This window comes from Petaurus breviceps, unplaced genomic scaffold (genome assembly GCF_028583685.1).
Source record: "Petaurus breviceps papuanus isolate PSGF00001 unplaced genomic scaffold, PetGlider_PUasm1.0 151, whole genome shotgun sequence".
Classification (NCBI taxonomy): Eukaryota; Metazoa; Chordata; class Mammalia; order Diprotodontia; family Petauridae; genus Petaurus; species Petaurus breviceps.
In genome coordinates this window covers 6,675,916-6,691,546 of record NW_027185712.1, presented here as the reverse complement: position 1 = coordinate 6,691,546, position 15,631 = coordinate 6,675,916, and the positions used below count along the sequence as shown (strand labels likewise).

The following is a 15,631-nucleotide window of genomic DNA, read 5'->3' as shown; positions in this document are numbered from 1 at the left end:
GCAGAGATAAGAGCCCAGGAGTTGCTTCTCAGGATGATGACTACAGACACCAGGCTGGAATCCCTACTGTTCCCGAGGCTCTTGGGTTTGTGGTCCTGGACTGCCTCCATCAGTATGTGAGGGGAGATGCTGGTCAAGTTGGTGTTACTGACTTGACTTGCCTGGCACATGCTGCCTCCTGTCTCTCAGGGGTTCCTGATTCCTCACTTAGGCTGATCCACCCTCTTAATAGCAATTGATTAGTAGTTAGTGGGGGTGGAACCATTTCCTGGGCTGAACTGGGAAGAGAATCAGTGATGTGGTATGTGTGTGTGGGGGGGGGGGGGGGGGGGAAGGAAGTGGTATGAATGGAGTAAAGGGGGAACTCCCAGGGTTCTTCTGCCTATTACACCTATTGGTGATTATTGGTCAGTAGTTGTTGTAGGTAGGCTCCTTTTCCACACTGATTTTTCTCCTCATTAATGGCTGCAGGGACTGGGCTAGAAACTTCTCTGGTGGATTAGAGGACACTACTATTCCCATGCCCCTTTAGTTCGGGATCTGGGGGAATCTCCATCAGAATCTGAGGGGAAATTGTGAACAAGGTGGTGAATGACGGTTTAACTTGCCTGGTGCTTGCTATCTTCTTTCTCCTCCTCAGAGTGCCCTGCACCTTCAGCTAGGAAGCAGTATCCTTAGACAGACAAGGGTTGTGCCCCTGGATGATCGTCCAAAAGCGTCATGTTCAAGAAGAAGTGAAGAAGTTTGAATCAGTCTTGGTTAGGAGTGTTCTGTGGAATGAAGCCCCTTCATTAGGGGTGGTTCGGATTTCTCTCTGCTCTGCTCTGCCATTGACCATAGTGTCTAACAGTGGTGTGTGTTTAGAAGACACTTCTGCATTTGGAGATTCAGTTAGAGAAATTTTCAGGCATGGCAACATCTGGATAAACATGTATGAGAGACACCTGAAATAGGAAAAAGCTTCAAGAAGTAGAACATCTGTTAACAAAGAGAGCTGGTTATGAAATCAAGAGAGAGCTATCCAGAATTAAACTGCAGAGAAGAGGAGAGAGAAGATTTTGAGGCCCAGTGGTGCTGGAGGAGTGAGTAGTCCTGGTTATATGCATTCCCTTCAATCTCTGCTCATTAAGATTAAACTCGATCACTAAAGTTAAGACTTTGTGCTACTCTTTCCATAGATGCTGTCTATATTTGTGGGAGAGGAGCTCCAAGTTTAGAGGGTGTGTGTGTGTGTGTGTGTTTAAGGAGGTTTGTGGGGGGCACTTTATAGCTACTGTTCTTACCAAAACCTTTGCTTTGATGTACTCTTGTTTACTGTCTGACAGTTACTGGGAAGCATAGTGGTGGGCATTTATGAGCTCTAGTAATAGGGACCTGGACCCATTAATTATATCTTTAGAGCCCAAGGTTGCAGCTATCCTGTGGAGACCTAATCTCAGAGATAGGATTATTAGTTGAGAAAATAATCCAGAGCAAGTAAACCATCCACACTTCCCCACCAATTCTTTCCAGGAGAGTTTCCTAGTATAAAGAGTTTCATTTTACCATGAAACAAAGTTTCTCTTAGTATGAAGATCATTGATGCACCTGGGCATTTCATGTTTTAGCACCATATTCTAACTATAACCTGGTGCAGACATATCAGTATCCTATCCAAAAGACAATTGACGGATGTATTTGATAGATTGGTTAACATCACTATCCATGTTACTGCCTTGTCTGTGTCTGATCCACCTTCAAATACAATTGCTAAGCAGGAACTGGCATGTTGTGGGTTTGTGCTTTGCTTTAAAATATATCATGTCTTAAATAGTAAGCAAGTCTTTAAATCCAGCTGCAGCAACCAAGAATGTATCATAATTCATATACTATAATCCAGAGTTAGTTTTATGGTAGTGCTTTCATATATTAATGGCATACACAATGTTTTCTATATATTATGGCTAATACCTGTGGTGCCTTCTGGATTTACACTAAGCCCTATTCTTCTCAGAGGTAACATCAAGCACCAGTGGCAAGGCTTGATCTCAGGGGAAGACAGAGTTTCTCTTTCTCCCCCTCCCCTGTGGAATCTTCTGAAGTAAGGGCAAAAAGAAAATGCTGGATAACCAGTGTTGTTTACTAGAAAAATGCAAAATAGCTCCTAATGGTGGTCTTTGGTGCTACCTATTTCAGGAAAAAGAGCACCCTAGGCTGGGTTGAGCAAGACTCTGAGAAATGAAATAGTATGCAGGAAGCAGGGCTTTTCCTCAAGGTGATAATATTTGGGTTAAGGGGTATCACACTTGCTCCTCACACAGACCACCGTTCCCATGCTCTACTTTGTTGTCATCTGCCAGATTGGTACAATTGTTTCTTAGACCAGTCACCTGTAAGGTTCTGTTCTCATGGCATCCCATTTTGGGGTCAGTTTTTCTCTTAATTCTTTTGTTGGCAAGGGTCAGACTCTGGAGGACAGGCGTCTTTCTCTCTGACACTCATGACTGAAGCTGCAATTGGCCCATGCTCTTAAATTCCTAGTTATGGCTCTGGTAATATAGGAAAACCCCTCTTCCCTCCAGCCCACTTTTTACCTCACATGCAATTTTCTAGATCTTTAAGCATCTCTGCTCTCTCTCCATTAGCCTCATTTCTAAAATAAGCTCTGGCCAGGGAGACAGAAGACCTGAGTTCTTTTCTGGAGTAGTATGTCAATCCCCAGTTGTGTGACTGTCTTTGGGCAAGAAACACCTCTGTGTATCTTGTTTCTCTCATCTTCAAAAAGGATTGGTTGGGATTAGGTTCATGAATGCATCCGTTCATTCAACAAGTATTTATGAATTTTTAGCTAGACAATCTCTTAAATCCCTTCCAGTTTTGTGATTTGGTGACAGAAAAGACCTTTTTATTTGATAAGAAAGAGTTCACTGGTGATCTTAAAGTGAGTGTTGCTAGAAATACTATGGTTGTATTACAAATGGAAAGGAAGGAAAACATAGCTTATTTCCAAAACATTTGTGTATTAGGTAATTGGCATTTGTATTTTTTAAACATGCAAAATCCAAATTTTTAATGTGACGATAATTACACTTCTATCTTGATGATAACTTTCCTGCCTTAGATATTATCAAATTACATCTCTGGAATGCTTTTTCTTTTCTTAATTTTCACATGTATTTTTTCCCTCTAAGAGGAGATTGAGATTTGTGTCAACAGAGAGTCTTTAAAATTAAACCCTTTCCTATAAAGATGTGGTTTGTTTTATCTCAGAAAGCAATTAAGTATGGAGACTGAGAGTCTGAAAATGCATTTATGCACCTCTGCGTGTGCATGGTGTATGTATGTAGTGTATATGTGTGTATGCATGTACATAGTGTGCACTTGTTACTCACTAGTCAAGAAAAGGGGTGGGAGGGAATAGGAGGATCATACATTTGCTATTCTATACCTTGGCATTAATTTCTTGCCTTTCTATATCCTGACTATAACATGATTGCTCTGTCTATAAATGGGAATATTATTGACTTAAGAACTTAGTCATTGTATCCCAGATCCACAGCTAAAAGGGTCCTCAGAGGTCATCTTGCTGAATCCCCTCCTTTTATAGATGAAGAAACTAAGACCAAGAGAGGTTAGATAGCTTATCCAAGGTCACACAGTTAGGAAGCATTAAGGTGAGATTAGAAACCAGGATCCCTAACTCAAGAACCACAATTTTTTCTAATATACCATACTGGGAGAAAGAGATGCTATTGAGGTGCATTGGTAGCAGCTGGGTAGGACTGATCTAGCACTCATAGGATTGGGAAATCCAGGCAGTAACTAGACTGGTTAGAGGTGGGTTTAGGGTGAAGGACCCTGAATTTTCCATAGTCCAAGGAGACCAATAGCAGCAAGACAACAACCAGGGACTCTGCAGTGATCTAGAGTATGGAAATCAGGGAATTAGTGAACGCAACATAGGATAAACAGCTCTTGATCACAAATCTAAAGTGGGTTCAGGAGTCTAAAGACTCAGGTTGTTTGTGACAATGGAACCAGGGAGCAGAAACACTCATAAGAGTCTGATCCTAGAGAAAACTGTTTTATTTTATGTTTCTTCCTGGGTAAAAAAATCTGGTTCTGGATCCAGAAGGTCTAAAGATTATGTATCTGAAGATGAGTAGGAGGCAGTTATAGAGGGAATGAGGGCTGGAAGAGATGAACCAAGTTTTCAGGGAGGCCATCTTAATTCCTCTGGGTCTGAAGGGTCAACTTGCTTATCTGGGCAGATCTACCAGTGGAAAAAAGTTCTAGGTCCTCCTAAATGATATATGTGAATTGTACCAATGGTTTTCTGGAGAATCTAGCTCAAAAGATGTTAAGGGGGAAATCTGGGGAGGAGGGCAAGGAAAGGCTCAATTGCCTACTCTGCCTAAGTAGATATATATAATAAGATCAGAATTGACCTGAGGGAGAAATAGAGGAAAGAGAAAATATTCCTCACTGTTTGCTCCTAAGATCAGATAACGAGCTTCCCTGAGGAGTGAAAAGGCTATTTTGTAAATTTAGTTTATTACTAAAGATTCCCCAGATGGAGATGATCTGTCAGTCAGTCAGTAAACATTTATTAAGCATCTGCTATGTGCCAGATGCTACCTCCTTCACATGTGGTCTTTATTCTAATTCATTTATTATAATAGTAATCTTAATATATTTATATATGTACAAGCCTTATCATCCCTATTGCAGTGGCCTGTTCAAAAGCAAGGGTTCTGTTTTACTTACCCTGGCATCTTTACTATTGTCTATCAAAGTGCATTGGCACATAATAGGCACTTAAATGTTTGTTACAAAATGACATCTGAGGTCAATTATAGTATTTCTTTTTTTTAAAGCAATTGGGGTTAAGTAACTTGCTCAAAGTTACATGGCCAGTTATTTCTGAGTGTGGTGCTAAGTATCTGAGCCCGGATTTGATCCCCAGGTCATCCCGACTCTGGGGCCGGTGCTCTTACTCGTTGTGCTACTGGCCGCCCCAATTATAGTATTTCTGAGGTGGCATTAATGTAACAATGTAACATAATAATGCAAAATAGAAATCTTTTTATGATCATTTGCATGGCCAGATATGTATATATCAAGTGCTTTCCAATGTCATTTGCAATTCTTTCTCCTACAGCTTATCACTTCAGACCTGGAAACTAACAGAGCAAGAAACTTCTCAACTGAAATTAATGTCTAATCTAGGGGGAATTTATTACTTTTTTCCCTTTCTTACTGTCTAGGAATTCTGATATACCCCAGAGGCATCATAAATATTCGAAAATATTTAGAAAGACATGGAAAGTTTTTCACTAATGTTTTTTCTTTGAATGACCTTGCTTGAGTTTTGGTGCGTTTCCTCCATGGAATGACAATTGCTTCACCTTACCAAAGGGAATTGTTTCCTCCCTCTTTTGGCCCAGCTAGTCTGATTATAAACATCCTTTTAAGGGTTTCTAAGTCTAACCCTCATTATTATATTCTAATATCCTAAAAAATATGGTATTTCTTCCTCGTGGTCTTTCTCTTATATTTCCTAGTCCTTTTGTAGTATTCATACTGATCCATTTATCTGTCCTTCCATAGGACCAAGATAGATGGATGATAGAGATATAGCTATATCTCTATCATCCATCCATCCATCCATCCATCTGTCCACCTGTCTGTCCTTCCATCTGTCCATCTATCTACTATCTTTCTATATATCTACACCTGGGTCAGATTAAAAGTTCACTTAGAGAGGAGCAGAACAAAACTAATTGGTCCTTTAGAGAATGGAGAGAGCAAACTATAACCAAGTCATCTTGGCTTTCATTTTTACCAAAAATTCTTGGCTTTGTTATTAAAAGGACTGTTAGTAAGTATCTAGAAAAAAAGTCAGCAATCATACCAAGAAGTCAGCAATAAGCTATATTTATTAAATGCCTACTATGTGTTAGGCACTGTGGTAGAAGCTGTGCAAAGAATGAAACAATTCCCACTCAGAATGACTTACACTCTAATGAAAAGACAATAAATTTATATAAAATATATGCAGCATAAATATGAAGTCAATACTATGCCTCTAGCTTATCTATACCTCTGTTTGCTCTGAAGTAGTAAAATATAGGGAAGTTAGGGAGAGAGGACATTATTATTTAGAGGGATCAGGAAACTCTTAATAAAGAAGATGGTACCTGAGGTACACTATAAAGAAAGAAAGGTTCTATGTGAAACATAGGTAATGAGAGAGTGCATTCCAAGAACATGGGATGGCCAAAACAAAAGAATGGAGAGACAATATGAAATTTCATAAATGATACAAGGAGTGACTTTATGGATAGAATATAGAGTGAGGAAGAGGGATAATGTCCAATAAGACTAGAAAGATTAGGACCAGGATTCTTAGGGATTTAAAAGCTAAACAGAGGAATTTATATTTTTTAGAGGCCATAGGAAGACACTGGAGTTGATTGAATAGAAGGATCACATAGTCAGATCATTGCCTATGGAAAATAACTTTGACGTCACTGTGTAGGTTAAACTGGAGTGGTTATAGATTTGAGACAGGATGCTATTGCAATAATCTAGCTAAGACATAAGTGCTTGAACTAAGATGGTAGCAGTGTGAGTAGAGAGAATATACTGGGAGAACACAGTAACTAGGCAGAGCCAAGATGGCAGAGTAAAAACAGGATATCTATGCAGCTCTAGTTCCCACCACCTCCAATACATGTAAAAAAATGACAAATTTTAGAGATATAGAACCCACAAAGTGACAGAGAGAAACAAATCTCCTGCTTAAGGCAGCCCAGTAGGCTGGCAGGAAAGGTCTAGTGCACTGGGCTGGGAGCCGAGCACAATCTGATGTGGCCCACGGTTCTGGCCCTGACCAGTGGCTGGAGCAGAGTTCAGGGGAGTGAATAACCAGCAGCTGTGGTGGTTTCCAGACTTCTCAACCAATAAATGCCAAAAAGAAAGTAAAAGGTCATTAGGGAACTCTGTTGGAAGGGTGAAGAAGGAGCGGGCTGGCCCCTAACCCTGGGGCAAGAAGTGGCTGAGGCAAGGCAGCTGCAGCTGCTGCTGTGTGGCTGCCTCTGGAGCTTCTGGCCTGCAGAGTGTAGGGGGACCAAGCAATCATTCAGAGGGTAGTCGTTCTTGCTTTAACCAGCTTGGATCTGGATTATGGTCCTGGGTGATGGTCCTGGTGTGTGTGGACAGTGTGCCAGAACTTGTGGGGGCTGCAGAGAGAGGGCACCCTCCTAATAGCTCTGGCAGCTGTGAAAACCCCAGTGATTTGGAACATAGCTATCTGCAATCTGGAAGCAGAGTTCTGCTGTGGCAAAGAGCTCAAAAGTCAATTAATTGGCTGGCAATGTGAGCAAGCAGAGGAAGTACAATAGGACCATAGAATCCTCTGAGGACAATAAGAATCAAAGCATGGAATGGGAGGAAGACAACAAAGTCGGAACTCCTGCATCAAAAGCTTCCAAGAAAAATATGAATTGGTGACAGGCCATGGAGGAGCTCAAGAAGGATTTTGGAAATTAAGTAAGAGAAATAGAGGAAAAATTGGGGAGAGAAATGAGAATGATGCAAGAAAATCATGAAAAGCCAGTCAACAGCCTGCTAAAGGAGACCCTCCAAAAATACTGGAGAAAATAGCACCTTAAAAAATAGACTAATCTAAATGGCAAAAGAGGCCCAAAAAGCCAATGAGGAGAAGAATGCCTTAAAAACCCAAATTTGCTAAATGGAAAAGGAATTTCAAAAACTCACTGAAGAGAATAATTCCTTCAAAATTAGATCAGAGCAAATGGAAGCTAATGACTTTATGAGAAATCAAGATATTATAAAACAGATACAAACAAATGAAAAAACAGAAGTCAATGTGAAATATCTCATTGGAAAAACCACTGACCTGGAAAATAGATCCAGGAGAGAGAATTTTAAAATTATTGGACTAGCTGAAAGCCATGATAAAAAAAAGAGCCTAGACAACAAGAAATTTCAAGAAATTATCAAGCAAAATAGAAATTGAAAGAATTCACCGATTGCTCCCTGAAAAAGATCCCAAAAAGAAAATACTGGGTGCAAGAGATGTTGTTAAAGCAGAGATTTGGTGATATTGGGCAATTGTTGAATATATTAGAGAATGAGGAGTTTAGGAAAATGCTGAGATTTAAAAACCTGAGGAATCTGGAAGGATGGTATTGCCTTTGATAGAAATGGAAAAAAAATTTTAAGAGTGGAAAGTTTAGGAGGAAAGATATGGTTTAGATATATCCAGCTCAAGATGCCTATCAGATATTCAGTTTACCATGTCCAGTAGGCAATTAGTGATGGGGGGACATAAGTTTGGAAGACAGACTGAAGCTGAGTATACATATATGTATACAGATATATATGAATATACATATATGCTGGAACCATATGCAGAGAGATAAACCCATTGAAGCTAATGAACTTGCCAAGAGAGAGAATTCTTAAGGTAAGTGTGTATATATGTGTGAGCATGTGTGTGTATGTGTGTGAGTGTATGTTTGTGATGGTCACTTTTGGCAGTCTGATGAAATCTGTAAGACTCTTCACAATTGTTTTTTAAAATTCATAATTGAAGAAAAATCCAAATTTCAGTTGGGGTTAATGAAAATAAAGATATATTTTTTCCAATAAAAATTCAAAGACCCTCTGAAATCTATCAGTGGACCCTATGGAGTTATATGAATCCCATATTAAGATACATTAGTATAGAAAGGGAAGAGAGGAGGGCCGTGGACAGAACCTGAGGGAATATATATATACATATATATATTTAATATATATATATATACACACACACATATATATATAGGGGGAATAATGCTGATGATGAAGTAGAAAGGAAGATGAAGAAGGAGAAGTCAGATAGATAGGGGGTAGGCCAGGAGAGATTAAGATCACAAAACTCTGGAGTAAAAAAGGTATCTAGGAGGAGAAGGTAGTCAAATGAAGCACAGTATGAGAGAGAGGATTCAGACTAAGAAAAGACAGTCAGATTTGTCAATTAAGTAATTTGTCAATTACTTTGCAGAGTAGGTTCACATGGATCACTTCATCAAGAAGAGGACTTGCCAGAGTGATCTCATTTCCTTTTTGGACAGAGTTAAGAGACTTGTAGATCAGGAAAACACTATAGACACAGTTTACACAAATTATAGTAAAGTGTTTGGTAAGCTCTCTCATGCTGTATTTGTGGAAAAGACAAAAATATGAAAACAAGACAATAATTAAGTGTAGGTGGATCTGAGAATGACTGAATGACTGTGTCCATCCATGATTAATGTCAACGTTAACTTGAAAGGAGGTCTCAAGTAGAGTCAGTCACCTAGATATAGATAGATACTAGGCCCTCTGCTATTTAATCTTTTTAGCAATAACTTAGGTAAAAGCATAGATGACAGGCTCATCTAATTTGCAGATGACACAAAGCTGAAAGGGATAGTTAACACATTAGATGATAGGATCAAAAAACATGAGAGGTTATAACATTGGGCTAAATATAATAAGATCAAATTTAATTAGCATTTTAAATATAAAGTCTTGCAATTAGGTTCTAAAATCAGCTGCATAGGTATAAGATGGGGGAAGGTATAGAGAGGTGGTAATTCATCTGAAAAACCAAACCTAAGAATAGATATAGAAGAGAGGAAAGTCAGGCATAGTCTGACATGCGTACCACACTTTGAGATTTCAAAGGGTTCATAGCCAGGATATGTAGCATCCCATGAACAAAAATTCTTGAAGGGAAGTATCTTAGCACTCAGAGTGTTATAAATGTATTAGCGAATCCAAAGGTTCTTTGGAAAACACAAAGAACACTCTGCAAAGGCTAGCACAAAGAGATTTATAGCAAAAATATGGAGCAGTTCAGGTATATAGTAGGTTCTTCTGAGGTAGTGGAAGGCATCTTGATCAGTAGCCCTTCTTAGTGTTGTCACTCATAGGCCCCTTCAGGGGTATCCTATGTCCCAGTGGAGTGAAGACCAATGTTAATATATAGATCTTTCATTCCATGCCTTACATGACACTCCATTTCCCAACTCTGTGCCTTTTCAATGTCTGTCCCTTCATTCTAGCATATTCCCTCTCCTCAGTTCTGCCTCTAGGCTTCCCTGGCTTCTTTTAAGACTCAATTCTAATCCCAGTGTCTGCAGGAGGCCTTTCTCCATGTCTCCTCCCCTTCATCCCCCCCCCCCCCTTTAACAGTGCCTTTCCACTGTGATTGCTTCCCATTCACACTACATATATCTTGTATGTACCTAGTTAATTGTCTTCTCATTATAAGGTGAACTCCTTGTGAACAGGGATAAAGTTTTTTGTTTTTAAACTATCTATTCCCAGAGCCTGGGCACAATAAATGCTTATTAACTGATTGACTGAGTGGCAAGGTCTGTGGTAGTGATGGAGTGCTCTAAAGGGACTCAGATGAAAAATGGCTAGTACTGCCTTCAGTTCCTAGGGTAGGTCTTAATTGCTAATTTACCTCCTAGTGCTTCAGAGGTTGCATTGAGTGGAAAATCATCTGTGAAGAAAAAGCATGCAACAATCTTCCCTCCACTTTAGTCTTGGCTTGAAGCCTTTTCAAGTCAAATAATTCACTGTCAGTGTGGTAAGTGACCTTGGTGCCATGTTCATCCTCCTTGAAGGCAGCTGATAACATTGCTGAAAACATCATACCTAAAAAGCAAGCACAGAGCCTTGCTTCATTCCGTTGGTGACTGGGAAAGCTTGAGGGCATTATCCATTATCTAGAACATGTCTAAGCATGTCATCATGGAATTGATGTACAATACTGACAAACTTTTATGGGCAACCAAATTTTGACATAACTTTCTGTTTTTTGTGTTTTATCTAAAATACATATTTATTTACTAAAATAATAAATTAGTATTTGCACACTGATTAATAACATGCACAGAGAATTTGTCACAGCAGTTTTAAAAGGTATGTTATATGTAGTTACAAGCTTAGTGCCTATTTCCACAAAACACCAACTTTCTTTTTAAAAATATTTTCTTGATATTTTTATCCTCATCAAAATCATTTTGATGTAAAATGATTACCTTCCAGACTGAACCTTCCCTGGTAACAAAGAAAAACAATTAAGCAGAAACATCCAAATATAGATATTGTGTATGTAAATATTAATCTTTCCTAGGAGGCTCTCATTTTTCTACTAAGGCTGAGGAAGTATGTAGCATTATTTCTTCTTAGAGATCATCATTGATTTCTTCTCTGTAATGATTTTTTCCTCCATTTTACTAAAAGTTTTAAACTTATTTTCTGTGAATTTTTTAATTGATAAATGTTCATTTAGAACATTCCTTAGCTAATTTTAGGCTTCTCTAGTAATTTTTTTTTGTTTTAAAGTAGCATTGAAAAAATCTGATCAGGGAATGAGTATGGAGCATTGACAATGAATTACCAAATAAATTGTCCTTCCAGTAATCAGTCCTTGCGTTGCTTTGTGTTGGAGTTTCAAGTGAATGAACTTCTCATGCTTCTCTTGCTTCTTGTATCTGAATGTCAAATTTTCTATTCAACTCTGGTGTTTTCAGCAAGAATGCTTGAAAGTCCTCTATTCCACTGAATGACCATATTTTCCCCTGAAACATGATACTCAGTTTTGCTGGGTAGGTGACTCTTGGTTTTAATCCCAGCTCCCTTGACCTCTGGAATATCACATTCCAAGCCCTTCGATCCCTCAGTGTAGAAGCTGCCAGATCCTGGGTTATCCTGATTGTGTTTCCACAATATTCAAATTGTTTCTTCCTGGCTGCTTGTAATATTCTCTCCTTAATCTGGGAATTTTGGAACCTGGCTATAATATTCCTAGGAGTTTTCTTTTTGGGATCTTTTTCAAGAGGTGATCGGTGGATTCTTTCAGCTTCTATTTTGCCTTCTCGTTCTAAAACATCAGGGCAGTTTTCTTTGAGAACTTCCTGGAGGATGCTTTCTAGGTTGTTACTTCGGTCATGGCTTTCAGGTAGTCCAATAATTTTTAAATGATCTCTCCTGGATGTATTTTCCAGGTCAGTGGCTTTTCTCATGAGATATTTCACATTGCCTTCTATTCTTTCATTTGTTTAGATCTGTTTAACAGCATCTTGATTTCTCATAAAGTCATTAGCTTCCATTCGCTCCAATCTAATTCTGAAGCAATGATTCTCCTCAGTGAGCTTTTGAGATTCTTTTTTCCATCTGGCAAATTCAACTTTTTAAGGCATTCTTCTCCTCATTGCCTTTTTGAGCCTCCTTTGCCATTTGAGTCAGTCTGTTTTTTAAGGTATTATTTTCTTCCGTCAGGCTGTTGACTCTCATTTCATAATTTTCTTGCATTGTTCTCATTTCTCTTCCCAATTTTTCCTCCATTTCTCTTATCTGCTTCTTAAGGTCCTCTATGGCCTGTACCCAGCTTGTATTTTCCTTTGAAGCTTTTGGTGCAGGAGTTCTGACTTCACTGTTTTCCTCCTGTTCCATGCTTTGCTCCTTCTTATCCCCAAAATAGGAGTGTAATGTTGGAATCTTCTGTCTGCTTTGTTTCCTTTGCCTGCTCATTTTGCCACTCAATGATTTGACTTTTGGGCTTTTTGCCACAGTAGGACTCTGCTACCAGACAGGGGAGTTTTCATCCCAAACACTGGGGTTTTCTCAGCTGCCGGAGATATTAGCTGGGTGCCCTCTCTGAGGTCTCCACATGCTCTGGCAAGCTGGATACACACCCCAGGACCTCCACCCTAGACTGCAAACCAGATCCAAGCAGGTTAAAGCAAGACTGATTACCCCTCAGACTGGTGCTTGGTCCCCCTACACTCTGCAGGCCAGGAGTTGAAGCCGCCACGTGCTGGCAGGCTGTGCTGGCGTCTCAGCGGTTTCTTGCCCCGGGGGTAAAAGCTATACACTCCCACTTACTGGGTCTCAAAGTCCAGACTGCACTGGCCTCTCACCTTGTCCTTTGCATCTATGTATTGATAAATCTGGAAACGGCCACAGCTGCTGCTGATCTGGAGTCCCTCCTGCCCTGGGGCTAAAGCCTCCGTGAGGTGCTGGGCTCAGCTCCCAGAGCGCTGCGTTGGCCGATTCCTGCCGGCCTGCCCGGCTGTCCTCAGTGGGAGGTTAGCTTCTCTGTGTCATTTTGTGGGTTCTTCAGCTCCAATGTTTGTTTAGAGTCCCCTTTTTACATGGATTGGGGAGGGTGGAAGCCGGAGCCGCGGGAAGGTCGTGCTTTTACTCCGCCATCTTGGCTCTGCCTCTGACATAACTTTCTGTAAGCCCTCACTACTGACAGTGTCAAAGGCCTTGGTCAGATCAATGAATATTGTATACAGACCTCTGTTCTGCTTCTGGCATTTCTCCTGTAGTAGTCGGGCAGCAAACACCATGTCAACTGTTTCTTGCCCTTTCTGAAGTCACATTGTCTGTCAGATAGATGACCATCTTCTTAATCAGGCTATTAAGGAGGACTCCAGCAAGAATCTTGCCAGCAATGACTAAGAGAGAGACTCCACCTCTATGACTGTCACAGGACAATCTATTTCCTTTACCTTTACAGAACTGGACAATAGAAGTGTCCTTGAACTCCTGGGGAATAACCTTCTCTTGTCACATAACCTGGAAATTTTCAGTCAGCATTTATATGAGTAGTGGAGTCCCTACCTTAGATGCAACAAAGTGTGAATCAATTTTCTGTTGCTTGTACTAATTTTGACCTAACATTAAACACCAAGAAAACAGAAGTTCTCCACCAGTCAATACTACACCATCCATATGTGGAACCATTGATTGCGGCAAATAAAGGAATTATGAATATTGTGGATAAATTTATTTCCCTTGTCAGTATACCTTCCAGGAATGTACACATAGATGATGAGGTTGATGCACACATTGCCAGAGCTAGCTCAGTGTTTGGGAGTTTCTGAGGGAAGGTGTGGGAGAGAAGAGCCTAATGACTGCCTACCCAACTGAAGGTCTACAGAGCCATTGTGCTGACCTCATTGTTGTACGCCTGTGAAACCTGAGCAATATATCAGTGCCATGACAGGAACCAGAACTGCTTCCATTAGAATTGTCTTACGAAGATTCTGAAGATCACCTGTCCAGATGAGATACTGGATACCAAGATCATTTCTTCAACTAAACTGCCAAGCATTCAAACTCTATTGTAGAGAGCATAACTCTGATGGGTTGGCCATGTTGTTTGAATGCAAAATGTATGCTTGCCTAAAAGACTATTTTACAAAGAACTCACACAAGGCAGGTGCTCACATGGTCAAGAAGAAGCAGTACAAGGACACTTTCAAGGTCTCTCTGAAGCACTTTGGAATCCATTGCATGACACAGGCAAAGGACCATACTGCATAGTATGGCTTCATCAAGAAAGGTGCTATGCTCAGGAAGTGAAGCAGAACTGTTAGTAGTTCAAAATAAATGTGAAATTAACAAATTTCGAATCATCTCCATTCTAAGTGTTCATATGGACGATTTGTACCTGACTCGTGGTAGAACATTCCAATATTGGTCTGATCAGCCTCAGTTGGATACACTGTACCTTGATTCCAACAGTGATGTCATTTTGATCCTCTTCCAGAATGAAGGACAATATTATTGTTGTTTGTTTGTTCTTCTTTCTTGAAGAGTACCATGCTATCAGAAAAGTGATGCCATGACTTGCAAGTGAACTGGATTTTTGGAGGGAGGGCTGTGCAAAGTCACCAGCCTCACTCTCTTCTCTAGAACCATCTGGGTCCAGTGGCAAGATATAGATTAGGATGACCTAAAATGGTCCTCAGATGCAGTGGGAGGCCTTGCCTTTTTAAGTTAAGGTCTTTCCCAGATCTCCGTTTGACTGAAGAAATGTCCATTCAGTGATTAAAACTAGATAAGAAATGAGGCAGAGATTTCTTTTACCTAGTAAAAAAAAAATCTATCTGGCAGGGCAAGACCCTCAGGGTTTCTGGCCAAAATTATACAATTGCTTACACTCACTCAAGCCATCAGGGACCAAATAATGACCAAGTGAGGCTTGGACTGGGACCTATTTTTGTCCAATCAATGAGAGCCAGAGTAATTTGGATTTAAGGCATGATTCTTATGAAAGAAATCTATCCCTTGGGGTGGCCAGGTAGCACAGCGAGTAACAGCACCAGCCCCAGAGTCAGGATGACCTGGGATTGAATCCGAGCTCAGACACTTAGCACCCACCCAGAAACACCTGGCCGTGTAACCTTGAGCAAGTTACTTAACCCTAATTGCTTAGGGGTGGCCAGGTGGCTCAGCGAGTAAGAACACCAGCCCCAGAGTTGGGATGACCTGGGATCAAATCCCAGCTCAGATACTTAGCACCACACCCAAAAATAACTGGCCATGTAAACTTGAGCAAGTTACTTAACCCCGATTGCTTAAAAAAAAAAAAAAAGAAATCTATCCCATGAATCCCAAGATATCTTATAAGGTTTCATTAATCAAAATTTACATTCCTTTGGGCAGAGTACTTGCAGGTAAGGGGATGTTACCCTGTGTGGACAGAGGGAAAGGAGGTAGGGAGAATGGTGAGGGAGGGCAGGAAGGAAGGAAGGAAGGAAGGAAGGAAGGAAGGAAGGAAGGAAGG

The 15,631-nt window shown here is 40.3% G+C and overlaps 1 long non-coding RNA gene across 1 annotated transcript in view; it reads left to right on the top strand.

Moving 5' to 3' along the window:
- Nucleotides 1-376: 376 nt before the first annotated feature.
- The window catches only part of LOC138153618 (uncharacterized), a 47,864-nt gene continuing 32,609 nt past the window's right edge, over nucleotides 377-15,631 (top strand). The window contains exon 1 of the long non-coding RNA XR_011166416.1: nucleotides 377-1,082. This is a non-coding gene — a long non-coding RNA (uncharacterized lncRNA). The remainder of the gene's footprint in view (nucleotides 1,083-15,631) is intronic.